A 13,052-nucleotide genomic window follows, 5' to 3' on the forward strand; every position below is an offset into this window, starting at 1 on the left:
ACTAGGATAGATGTCTCAGGAACGCAGGGGAGCAGAGTATTTACTGCCTAACTAACCAATATTCAGCCCACTTTTCCAGTCTGCCGATTCCAACTACAAGAGCACCCTAAATGACTGACTTTCACGCTTAAAGGGGAGGAGGAGAAGGCTGGCCTGCTAGCTAGTCAATGCAAGGCTTTCAAATGTCCCTGAAAGATATGCAGCTGCCACATGCACAAAGGATCTTGGGTGAACACTCCCCTAACTCTCCAGCTTCTTGGGCCACTTCCGCTGCATAGTAACAAAGCTCAAAGCACTGATGCTACAGATAATGCAAGTAGATCTAATTTGTTTTCAGCATACAGGGAAGGGAAGAATGAGTTACCTGCAACTACAAAATCCCAACAATCAGAAACATCTTCCCAAACCAAAGGTTTTCTCCCAATTCCACAGGTAAGCCAAACCTGGCTCCTGCTGCCACATTACTAAAACAGACCCCAATCATTTAAGAGTTAGTGTGCCTCATACAAATATAAATGACAAAACTTGAGCATAAGAACATAGTTTGTGGTGAAACTGATCAAGTTTTGTCATTTATACTTAAAAAAAGGGAGAGAGAGGTGTGGGTCTCTGAAATTAGTCCCTATACAAGGTCCCTATACGAGGCAACAAAATAATTTGTAGTAGGTTGTAACCTGAGGCAATCCTCCCCCCCATGACTTCTTCCGCTGATTCCTTCAGAGACGTCAAGATCCAGCCCTTAGAGAAGCTTATTTAGTAAAAACAAAAAACTGGAAGTGAGGTCATATCCTCTCTTGTATCTTGCAGTTTCAGGCAGCAGCTACCAGATTGTGCTGCTTAGATACAATTTCTCTAGAACAGCAAAAATCTCCATGTTTCTGTTGGTTTGTTGCTTTTAAGTGATGTGACTTTTCTCCTCCATGAAGGCTGGTTTAAAATACTGGAGGAGGAGAAAATAAAAGCCCCATTTCCAAAGAAACCAATCACTCACCATGACACATAAAATGTTAGAACTGAAAGAGCCCAACCCCTCAATTTACAGATGAGGGAAATGACCTTCTACAAAGTAGGAAAAGACTTCCCAAGGTTCCAAAGCTACTGAGTGGCACACTCAAAATCCATGTCTTCTGATCCCATTATCTAATGCTTTCTTCAATACTAAGCTGCCAAAATATTTCCTACCTATTGGTGGGGTAGGGGTTCACATATTTAAATTTTTATTGATATGCTGTTTTCATACCATCTTAATTTCCTAATACAGACAGTTCTCACTTTACCTAAATTCACCTTATGCAAATTCAACTTTACCTGAAAGAAATCTGAATTCCAGTTCTGATTTGAAATTGTGCAGGATTTCATAATGTGCAAGTGTGTCAGGAGAGGCCACTAGTTCAGATAACTGAAGCCAAAAAGTTCCCAGAGTTCCTGCCTAAAACAAAAGAGGTCCCTACTTGCTAGAACAAATCTTTAATGTAGATGAAAACCTGCCTATTTTATCAAAGAATGTCATCTCAAACCTACATGTCAGTGGAGGACAAAATGACTCCACCAAGGCACAAACCTTAGAAAAATAGTTCCTCTTCGGCTTGGAGAGAATGCACCTGAGACTTGCAAATTAAAATCCGTTCTTGTACACCACTCAGAAAACCCCAGAACGTTGAAAGGCATCAGCAAAGCAACACTCCTGTTGTTCATCTGTTCAGCCGTGTCTAACTCCTCATGACCCCATGGACCACATAACACACCAGGCCCCCCTTCTAGCTTTCAGTGTGTCCAAGCTCCTGCTTGTTGCTTCCATGACACTCTATCCATTTCATTTTCTGCTGTCCCCTTCTTTTTGCTTTCCATCTTTCCCAACATCATTTTCCAATGAGTCCTGTCTTTTCAATGTGTGACCAAAGTATTTAAGCCTCAGTATTGGTCCCAATTTGCCTATGCTTCACTCTACAAGTTGAGAAGTTAATAATAATGTCATTCCTTTCAAGATTCAACTTATTTTGGATAACGCCCCAGGTCACCCTCCCCATCTGGATGGTTTTAAAGAAAATGTAAAAGTGGTCTACCTTCCTCCTAACAACACTACTTCATTATTACAATTATAAGGGAGTGACTGTCAATTTCAAGGTAGTACTACATTTGCCCAGGCAGTTATAGCTTTGGATGCAGATGAGGGCATTGAGAGATTCCTTTAAGTCCTATAACATTCACCATGCAATTCAGAATACTGCTAAGGCATGGGAATATTTATCAGAAATGTGTTTGAAGAGAGTGGGGAAAAAAGTGTCCACAGTTCGATTTTCGTGGATTTGACAGAGATGATGTGTTTGAAGAACAACACTGTGATATTAGCACAAGAATTGAACTAGAAGTAGATAAAAATGATGTGGAGGAGCTAATTCAGTCTCATGGACAAGAACTGTTGAATGAGAATCTGATTGAACCACTGGCTGCAAAGATTGCAGAAAAAGAGAGGGAAGCTTTACAACTTGAGGTCAACAAACAAGAGATAGAGAATATTATGAAATGCAAAATGGATGTTTTTGACTACATTAAATTAAAAAGTGTTTGCACAAACAGAAGCAATACATCCAAAATTAGAAGGGAGGGGGCAGCTAGATGGTGCAGTGGATAGAGCACTGGCCCTAGAGTCAGGAGTACCCGAGTTCAAATCCAGCCTCAGACACTTAACACTTACTAGCTGTGTGACCCCGAGCAAGTCACTTAACCCCAATCGCCTCACTTAAAAAAATAAAAGAAGGGAGACAAAAAGCTGGGAAACAATTTCTATAGCCAGTACTTCTGATAAAGGCCTCATTTCTAAAATATATGAGGAACTAAATCAAATTTATAAGAATCCAAGTCACTCCCCAATTGAGAAATGGTCAAAGGATATGAACAGGCAGTTTTCTGATGAAGAAATCAAAGCTATCTATTGCCATAAGAAAAAATGCTCTAAATCACTATTGATTAGAGAAATGCAAATTAAAACAACTCTGAGGTACTACCTGACACCTATCAGATTGGCTAATATGACAAAAAAGGAAAATAATAAATGTTGGAGAAGCTGTGGAAAAATTGGAACAATAATGCATTTGTTGGTGGAGCTGTGAACTGATTCAACCATTCTGGAGAACAATTTGGAACTCTGCCCAAAGGGCTATAAAGCTGTGAATACCCTTTGACCCAGCAATACCACTACTAGGTCTTTTTTCACAAAGAGATCATACAAAAGGGAAAAGGACCCACATGTACAAAAATATTTATAGCTGCTCTTTTTGTGGTGGCAAGGCATTGGAAATTGAGGAGATGCCCATCAATTAATTGGAGAATGGCTGAACAAGTTGTGGTATATGAATGTAATGGAATACTATTGTGTTGTAAGAAATAATGAGCAGGCAGATTTCAGAAAAACCTGGAAGGACTTACATGAACTGATGCTGAGTGAAGTGAACAGAAGAACCAGGAGGACATTGTACACAGTATCAATAACAATGTGTGTTGATCTACTGTGATGGACTTGACTCTTCTCAGCAATACAATGGTCCAAGACAGTTACAAAGGACTCATGATGGAAAATGCTCTCCAAATATAGAAAAAAAAGAAAAAAGAACTATGGAATCTAGATGCAGATTTTATCATACTATCTCTATTTTTTTCTTTTTTGAGGTTTTTCTTTTTTGCTCTGATTCTTCTTGCACAGCATGACTAATGCAGAAATATGTTTAATGTGATTGCGCATATATAACCTATATTGGATTGCTAGCTGTCTTGGGGAGGGGAAGGAGGGAGAAAAATTGAAACTAGAAATCTTATAAAAACAAATGTTGCAAATTATCTCTATATGTAACTGGAAAATAATAAAATACTTTTATGGAAAAAAATTTTAAAAAAAGAACTTGAGGTCAAACCAAAAAGGTTCCCAAGAAACAGTTGGTAGATGCATTTCATTATTTGAGTAAACATTTTTCTTGTACTGAAAAGATGGATCCCAAATACTTCAAGATTTTTAAAAGTTCAAAGACTAGTTGAGGATGATTTTGCTTGTTATCATCAGATATACAAGGGGAAAAAAGAGTCAGTGTCCAAACATCTCTCTATAGCTTCATTTAAAAAAAGTTGTACCGGGGCAGCTAGGTGGCACAGTGGATAGAGCACTGGCCCTGGAGTCAGGAGTACCTGAGTTCAAATCCGGACTCAGACACTTAACACTTACTAGCTGTGTGACCCTGGGCAAGTCACTTAACCCCAATTGCCTCACACACACACACAAAAAGTTGTACAGCCAAACACCAGTGACAAAGAGTGGGTGCAGTAGGTGGGGAAGGGGCAACATACTGCATACTTATGTTAACTTTACAATACTGTGGCTACTTTATCATTAACTTTACCTTTCATTTCATAATTCTGTTTATTATTATAGTACAGTATTTAATGTCTTCATTTTAGTACATTTTATGATTTGCATAAAGGTATTATTTTGTATATGACTTTGTTATAAAGGCTAAGTGAAATGGGTAGGTAGGGGCAAATTTGTATTCATAGAAATGACTTTACCGATTTAGGTAGAGGTCTGAGGAATGGTCCACTTATGTAAAGTATGAACTGGCTGTATATTCTTTCCAACTTCTCTCCCCAATGATCCGTTCCTTACAACAATGACTACAAAAAGATGGGGCAGAAAGCAGTTTAGCAAAACCAATACTTTAATTGTGTTTAATAGTATATGCAGGGGGCAGCTAGGTGGTGTAGTGGACAGAGCACCAGCCCTGGATTCAGGAGTACCTGAGTTCAAATCCAGCCTTAGATAATTGACACTTACTAGCTGTGTGACCCTGGGCAAGTCACTTAACCCCAATTGCCTCACCAAAAAAAAAAAAAAAAGTATATGCAGGAGGCAGCTAGGTGGCACAGTGGATAACAAACAAAAAAATCCAACCAAACAGTATATGTAATGTTCCACATCCATGGTCCCAAAGCTCAACAAAGAGTGTGCTTTCTGTTTTTTCAGTGAGAAATACCTCGATATAACTACACAGTTGCTTTTTTTGCAACCCGAGGTTTCGTTAGGAAGCTCTAGGGACAGCTAGATGGCACAGTGGATAAAGCACCTGTCCTGGATTCAGGAGTACCTGAGTTCAAATCCGGCCTCAGACACTCGACACTTATTAGCTGTGTGACCCTGGGGAAGTCACTTAACTCTCATTGCCCTGCCCAAAAAATGTCCATACTTTTTGTCCCAGAGACTGCATTCCTGGACTTATACTCCAAGGAAGTCATTGATAAGAAGAAAATCCCCATATACACCAAAATATTTATAGGAGCACTTTTTATAATAGCAAAGAATTAGAAACTAGATACATACTGAGGAATTACTAACCAAATTGTGGTACATTAATGCACTGTAAGAAATATGTGAATACAGAGAATTGAAAGAAAAACATCAACTGTTGCAAGTGAATGAAGTAAGCAGAGCCAGGAATATTTATGACTACCACAAGGTAAACAGAGTCACACATCAAAAAATCAAAAGTGAATTGTAGGGGCAGCTAGGTGGTGCAGTGGATAGAGCACTGGCCCTGGAGTCAGGAGTACCTGAGTTCAAATCCAGCCTCAGACACTTAACACTTACTGGCCCTGTGACCCTTGGCAAGTCACTTAACCCCAATTGCCTCACTAAAAAACCAAAAAAAACCCAAAAAAAGTGAATTGTACAAAATTAAAAAGATCGAGCGTGATTTGAATCCATTTGAATCCAATTTGAGTCCACAGATGCACATTTCAGATGTTTTGGGACTTTTTCAATGTATTGATTGGATGTACTAATTTTTCCTCTTTTTTCCCTTTCTTTTTTTGGGAGAGTGGTCTTTAAAACATACTATTTGTTATATGGGATGGCTTTCTGGGAGAGGGAGGGGAGATATACTGGGGAAAGCTATGATGATGTAAAAAACAAAAAAATCATTAAAAACTTATTAAAAACAGAACAACATTTTTAATGTTCAGTTAATTTAGTTGGAGAGATCTTCTCACTCCCATTTTATTAGTGAGACATCAGGTTTACTAACAAGAGGTCAGGATTTAGAACCAGAATCTGTATGCTTCAGTTTCTTAGCTGTAATGTGAAAGGGTTAGTTAGAATGATGACCTCTCTTCCAATATTAAAATTCTAAGATTTCAATCTGCTATTACTTTCCCCCATAACAAAGATGCCCAGAATTGAGTCAAGTACTCTGAAGGGGCTAGGGGTGGAGGGGAAAGAGCTAGATGAGGATGAGGGGAATAACGAGGGAGAAAAGCAGGAAATGAAACACATGACTTCACTGCTTCCTCTAATTGAACTACACAGTTAGAGGCAAGTTGGCCTGTTATTTATTTATTTATTTATCATTTTATCATCACACTTATAGAAACCCCAAACCACCAACAAATCCTCAATTCTAAGAAACAACCTACTCGTGATCTGTGACCATACAAAATTTGTAACCTAAATCTCTTAGCTTCTATTGAATTTGTTTAGCAACAAATTTCCTTCTAAATTCCAAATTGTAGTCTACAGAATGAGAATGTATTGGGTTTGTTAAAAGTCTCACCCAGACACTTAACACTTACTAGCTGTGTGAACCTGGGCAAGTCACTTAACCCCAATTGCCTCACTTAAAAAAAAAAAGTCCCACCCAACCCCAAGTTATTATCGAAACTTTTGTAAAAATTGTTATTTCTTCACCAATAACTGGCACTGGCCTATTTCCCTTAATTTTTTTTAATCACATACAACACAATTGCTGTTAACTGAACCCAGCCTAGTAATTTTTTAAACAAAGTTTTGTATTTTCCTGTTCCCTAACCAATCTGATGGGGAGAGGTCTAAAAGACATCCCTTTTATTATTTAAAGCTATTGGATTCTGGCCCAGGAGAATCACAATCTCACAATAAAATGTTCGTTTTTTTCTATAGCTTGACAGGTCTCCTTCACTGGGTGAGCTACAAGTCTTCAGAATAACAGTTTGGAACTGGAGCAAGCAGAAAAACTGCCCCACTCCCATATGGGATACCCAGTCACTAACGAACAAACCCCGGAAAAAACAGCCCTGGGGCCCCAGAACAGCTGAAAAGGAAATTGAGTTCCACCAATCACCACAGTGTAGGCAAGCAGCTGTTTAGGCCAGGTCAACGGATGTGCTACCACCTCTCACGGGGAAACAGCGCGTATTTCTTTAAGTTCTCACCCTCTCCCAGGCAAATGACTCAACCACATCCAGTAATGATTCTGTATTACGCCTCACGGGGTGTTTGGATGTTGGGATGGATGGATGGATGGACAGATAGACAAGACAGGTAGAGGTGGGTAGGTATATTAGGAAGGTATAGACAGATGATAAAAACAGGTGATAGAAATAGGACAGAGATAGGGAGGTAGAGATATTGGAAAGTATAGATAGCTGGTAAATATTTAGATAGATGAATAGAGATAGAGAAATAAATAGGTAAGTAGAGACAGATATAGTAGGTAGGGACATGATAAAAATAAGTGATGGAAATAAAAAGATAGACACATAAATAGGTAGAGACAAAGATAGGTAAATAGAGATAACTATAAGTAGATATAGGCAGATAATTGGAGAAAGAAATGGAAAGACTGACAGCGACAGACGTTTGGAGATAGAAATAAAGCCTTTATTAGGTGCTTACTATTTAATGTCCGCCCTAACCCTGAGTGAGCTCCCTCGCCCTCCCCCCACCCCCCCGCAGCGCGCATGCACACATGTACACACAATGCCTGTTGATACACACAAGCAGAGCACCCAGACATTTTCCACCTTCTTGCTCTTCAGGATTCTGGCTCCCCCCCTCCCCCACTGGCCTGGGATCCCCAAGTGCACAATTCTACACATGGTCCCCAAGGGATCAGAACAACCACCTGCAAAATGGGGGGGGGGGAGAATTGAGAGGACACCCCAAGAGGAGGCCGCACAAGCCCACGCACGCATGGTCCAGCTCTAGAAAAGGCCGCGCAGCTGGCGTCCGCCTGGCCCAGGGCAGAGGGGGCCTGGCTGAGGGCTCGGCCTCCGCCTAGAGGAGGGCGGGGTGGCCCGGCCTGGGCTCCGAGCTTGCCGCGCCCGCCCCCAGCTCAACAACACACACACACGCGGCTCCTACCGACGCAGTCCAGAAATCCACTGTCCTGCCGCGGTGCCGACTCCAAATCGCCTGGGGTCCCGACGCCCCTAGCAGCGAATGCAGGAGGGGGAGGGGGCTAGCGGCGGCGAGCGAGCCCGAGGCCCCCAGCAGCACCACCACGCCGGCCGCTCCTCCCCTCCGCCCCCACGGCGGAGGATCCTCCCCTCCGCCCAGCGCCCCGCCCCCAGCAGGAAACCCCGGATCTGCCCCCAGGGCTAAGCGTCCCTAGCCAATCCGCTCTCCCGCAATAGGCCTCGACCAATGGAAAGCCTCACCTTTCTGTTCTCTGGGAGCCGTTTCCCATTAGTTGAGTTCTGAGGTTTGAGGCCTGAGGTTTTCGTTGCCCTTCCCTGAAGAGGGCTGGAGGTGAGGGAGAGGACAGGGAAGAAAGGAAGAAGGAAGGGGGGAAGAGTGGAAAGATGCAAGAGAAGAGAAAGTGACCTCAAATGAGGTTAAAGACTGCAATCAATGCTCACTGTTTGACTCCATCCACTCATTCAGCTAGTTATTTACCAAGCCCCCAGGATGGAGCTCAGGCCCTGGAATCAGAATAGACCTGAATTCAACTTCAGATTCAGACACTTCCTATCTGCCACCCTGACTGAGTCATTTAACTTCTGTCTGCCTCGATTTCCTCATCTGCAAAAAGGGGTAATGATAATGATAGTACCCGGGGTGGCTAGGTGGCGCAGTGGATAGAGCACCCGCCCTGGATTCAGGAGGACCTGAGTTCAAATCGGGCCTCAGACACTTGACAATTACTAGCTGTGTGACCCTGGGCAAGTCACTTAACCCCAATTGCCTCACTAAAAAAAAGAAAAAAGATAATGATAGTACCCTCCTCCCAGGGTCCTTGTGAGAAACTAATGAGATAATATTTGTGTTATGGGCCCATAGCACTCCAGAAGTTCTCTTGGGCACTTCAAAGAACCTTCTCCTTTAGAAACTGATCCAAAGGACAGACACACCTAAATAGATAAGTGGAACCAGATCAGACTGAGCTAGCTTCCGGACCTCCACCCTTCATTCTAGTCTCCCTCAACACTGGGGAGATAAGTTTGGGTGTGCCTGCTGCCTTTGTGTCCTGAGGAGAAAGATGGCTTGAGAGATCTGCAGCCACCCCTTGCCCAACTCCTCCAGCCACCACCAGTGGGGGATGGTTCTCCCTCACTAAAGGAACTTTCCACAATCAGATGGTCACCCCCATCAGTCCTTTATAAAAGTACCTGCCTGTCTCCTGCTCGAGGAGATTGGTATCTCAGAGCCACATGCTTTGTGCCATGCCTCTCTCCTCATGAGAAATCCAAGTATTTCTCTTGGTTTCCCTTCCCTTCCCTTCCCTTCCCTTCCCTTCCCTTCCCTTCCCTTCCCTTCCCTTCCCTTCCCTTCCCTTCCCTTCCCTTCCCTTCCCTTCCCTTCCCTTCCCTTCCCTTCCCTTCCCTTCCCTTCCCTTCCCTTCCCTTCCCTTCCCCTCCCCAGCCCCGAAATAAACTACTATCTTATTCTAACTGCTTTTGTGTGTAAGAGAGTGTAATTCTTTAAAGAGGAATTCCTAAGTACCCCAAACCCCTTACCCCTTCCCCTTGACATTTGTAAAGTGCTTTGCAAACGTATCCCAAAGGTCTCAGTGCAATTTTTTCCCCAATATGAATATTTTATTATCTTCCAGTTACATTTAGAGATAGTTTTCAACATTTGTTTTTATAAGACTTCTGGGTTCAAATTTTTCTCCGCCCCTCCCCCCTCCCCAAGACAGCAAGTAATCTGATATAGGTTATATATGTACAATCAAATTAAACATATTTCTGCATTAGTCATGTTATGAGAGAAGAATCAGAGCAAAAAGGAAAAACCTCAAAAAAAGGAAAACAACAACAACAACAACAACAAAAAACCAATAGAAATAGTATGGTTTGATCTGCATCTAGATTCCACAGGTTTTTTTTTTCTGGATTTGGAGAACATTTTCCATCATGAGTCCTTTGTAACTGTCTTGGACCATTGTACTGCTGAGAAGAATCACGTCTATCACAGTTGATCAACACATAATGTTGTTGATACTATGTACAATGTTCTCCTGGTTCTGCTCATTTCACTCAGCATCAGTTCATGTAAGTCCTTCCAGGTTTCTCTGAAATCTGCCTGCACATCATTTCTTACAGCACAATAGTATTCCATTATATTCATATACCACAACTTGTTCAGCCATTCCCCAATTGATGGGCAACTCCTCAATTTCCAATGCCTTGCCACCACAAAAAGAGCAGCTATAAATATTTTTGTACACATGGGTCCTTTTCCCTTTTGTATGATCTCTTTGTGAAAAAAGACCTAGTTGTGGTATTGCTGGGTCAAAGGGTATTCACAGCTTTATAGCCCTTTGGGCAGAGTTCCAAATTGTTCTCCAGAATGGTTGGATCAGTTCACAGCTCCACCAACAATGCATTATTGTTCCAATTTTTCCACAGCTTCTCCAACATTTTTATTTTCCTTTTTTGCCATATTAGCCAATCTGATAGATGTCAGGTGGCACCTCAGAGTTGTTTTAATTTGCATTTCTCTAATCAATAGTGATTTAGAGCATTTTTTCTTCTGGCAATAGATAGCTTTGATTTCTTCATCAGAAAACTGCCTGTTCATATCCTTTGACCATTTCTCAATTGGGGAGTGACTTGGATTCTTATAAATTTGATTTAGTTCCTCATATATTTTAGAAATGAGGCCTTTATCAGAAGTACTGGCAATAAAAATTGTTTCCCAGCTTTTTGTCTCCCTTCTAATTTTAGATGCATTGCTTCTGTTTGTGCAAACACTTTAATTTAATGTAGTCAAAATCATCCATTTTGCATTTCATAATATTCTCTATCTCTTATTTGGTCATAAACTGTTCTCCTTTCCAGAGATCTGAGAGGTAAATTATTCCTTCCTCTCCTAATTTACCTATGGTATCACCTTTTATGTCTAAATCATGTACCTATTTTGACCTTATTTTAGTATAAGGTGTAAGATGTTGGTCTGTGCCTAGTTTCTGCCATACTATCTTCCAGTTTTCCCAGCAGTTTTTGTCAAATAATAAGTTCCTATCCCAGAAGCTGGAGTCTTTGGGTTTATCAAACACTACATTACTAAAGACATTTACTACTATGTCTCCTGTGCCTAGCCTATTCCATGGATCCTCCACTTTATTTCTTAGCCAGTACCAAATAGTTTTGATGACTGCCGCTTTATACTAGAGCTTCAGATTTGGTACAGCTAGCCTACCTTCCTGTGCATCTTTTTTCATTAGTTCCCTTGATATTCTTGACCTTTTGTTTTTCCAGATGAATTTTGTTACTATTTTTTCTAGCTCTAAAATAATTTTTAGGTAGTCTGATTGGTATGGCACTGAATAGGTAAATTAATTTAGGTAGAATTGTCATTTTCATTATATTAGCTCGGCCTATCCATGAGCAATTGGTATTTTTCTAATTACTTAGATCTGATTTGATTTGTGTGAAAAGTGTTTTGTAATTGTGTTCATAGGGGCAGCTAGGTGGTGCAGTAGATAAAGCACTGGCCTTGGATTCAGGAGGCCCTGAGTTCAAATCCGGCCTCAGACATTTGACACTTAACTGGCTGTGTGACCTTGGGCAAGTCACTTAACCCTCATTGCCCCATCAAAAAAACAAAAAAACAAATTGTGTTCATAGAGTTCCTGGGTTTGTCTTGGCAAGTAGACTCCCAAGTATTTTTTTTGTCTACCATTACTTTAAATGAAATTTCTCTTTCTATCTCTTGCTGCTGGACTTTGCTGGTCATGTATAGAAATGCTGTTGATTTATGTGGATTTATTTTATATCCTGCTACTTTGGTAAAGTTGCTAATTGTTTCAAGCAATTTTTTGGTTGATTCTCTAGGATTCTCTAAGTATACCATTATATCATCTGCAAAGAGTGATAGTTTTGTTTCCTCCTTGCCTATTCTAATTTTTTAAATTCCTTTTTCTTCTCTGATTGCTAAAGCTAACATTTCTAGTACAATATTAAATAATAGAGGTGCTAATGGACATCCCTGTTTCACCCCTGATCTTATTGTGAAGGCCTCTAACTTATCTCTATTACATATAATGCATGCTGATGGTTTTAGGTAGATACTACTTATTATTTTAAGGAAAGCTCCACCTATTCCTAAGCCCTCTAGTGTTTTTATTAGGAATGGGTGCTGTATTTTGTCAAAAGCTTTCTCTGCATCTATTGAGATAATCATATGATTTGTGTTAGTTTTCTTATTGATGTGGTTGATTATGTTAATAGTTTTCCTAATGTTGAACCAGCTCTGCATTCCTGGTATAAATCCCACCTGGTCATAGTGTATTATCCTGGTGATCACTTGCTGTAATCTCTTCTTGCTAATATCTTATTTAAAATTTTTGCATCAATATTCATTAGAGAAATTGGTCTATAATTTTCTTTCTCTGTTTTTGCTCTGCCTGGTTTTGGTATCAACACCATATTTGTGTCATAAAAGGAATTTGGTAGAACTCCTTCTTTACCTATTTTTCCAAATAATTTGTACAATATTGGAATTAATTGTTCTTTAAATGTTTGGTAGAATTCACTTGTAAACCCATCTGGCCCTGGAGATTTTTTCTTAGGAAGTTCATTAATGGCTTGTTCAATTTCTTTTTCTAATATGGGCTTATTATTATTTTTTTTTTTTGGTGAGGCAATTGGGTTTTAAGTGACTTGCCCAGGGTCACACAGTTAGTAAGTGTTAAGTGTCTGAGGCCAGATCTGAACTCAGGTACTCCTGAATCCAGGGCCAGTGCTCTATCCACTGTGCCACCTAGCTGCCCCAATATGGGCTTATTTAAGGATTTTATTTCCTCTTCAGT

The 13,052-nt window shown here is 40.6% G+C and overlaps 1 protein-coding gene across 2 annotated transcripts in view; it reads right to left on the bottom strand.

Moving 5' to 3' along the window:
* The window catches only part of CEP68 (centrosomal protein 68), a 44,579-nt gene extending 36,242 nt beyond the window's left edge, over positions 1–8,337 (bottom strand). For both annotated transcript variants that reach the window (XM_043986746.1, XM_043986745.1), the window contains exon 1: positions 8,159–8,337. The gene's annotated coding sequence lies outside the window, so the exon portion shown is untranslated. The remainder of the gene's footprint in view (positions 1–8,158) is intronic.
* Between the last annotated feature and the right edge of the window lie 4,715 nt (positions 8,338–13,052).

This window comes from Dromiciops gliroides, chromosome 2, assembly GCF_019393635.1.
Source record: "Dromiciops gliroides isolate mDroGli1 chromosome 2, mDroGli1.pri, whole genome shotgun sequence".
Lineage (NCBI taxonomy): Eukaryota > Metazoa > Chordata > Mammalia > Microbiotheria > Microbiotheriidae > Dromiciops > Dromiciops gliroides.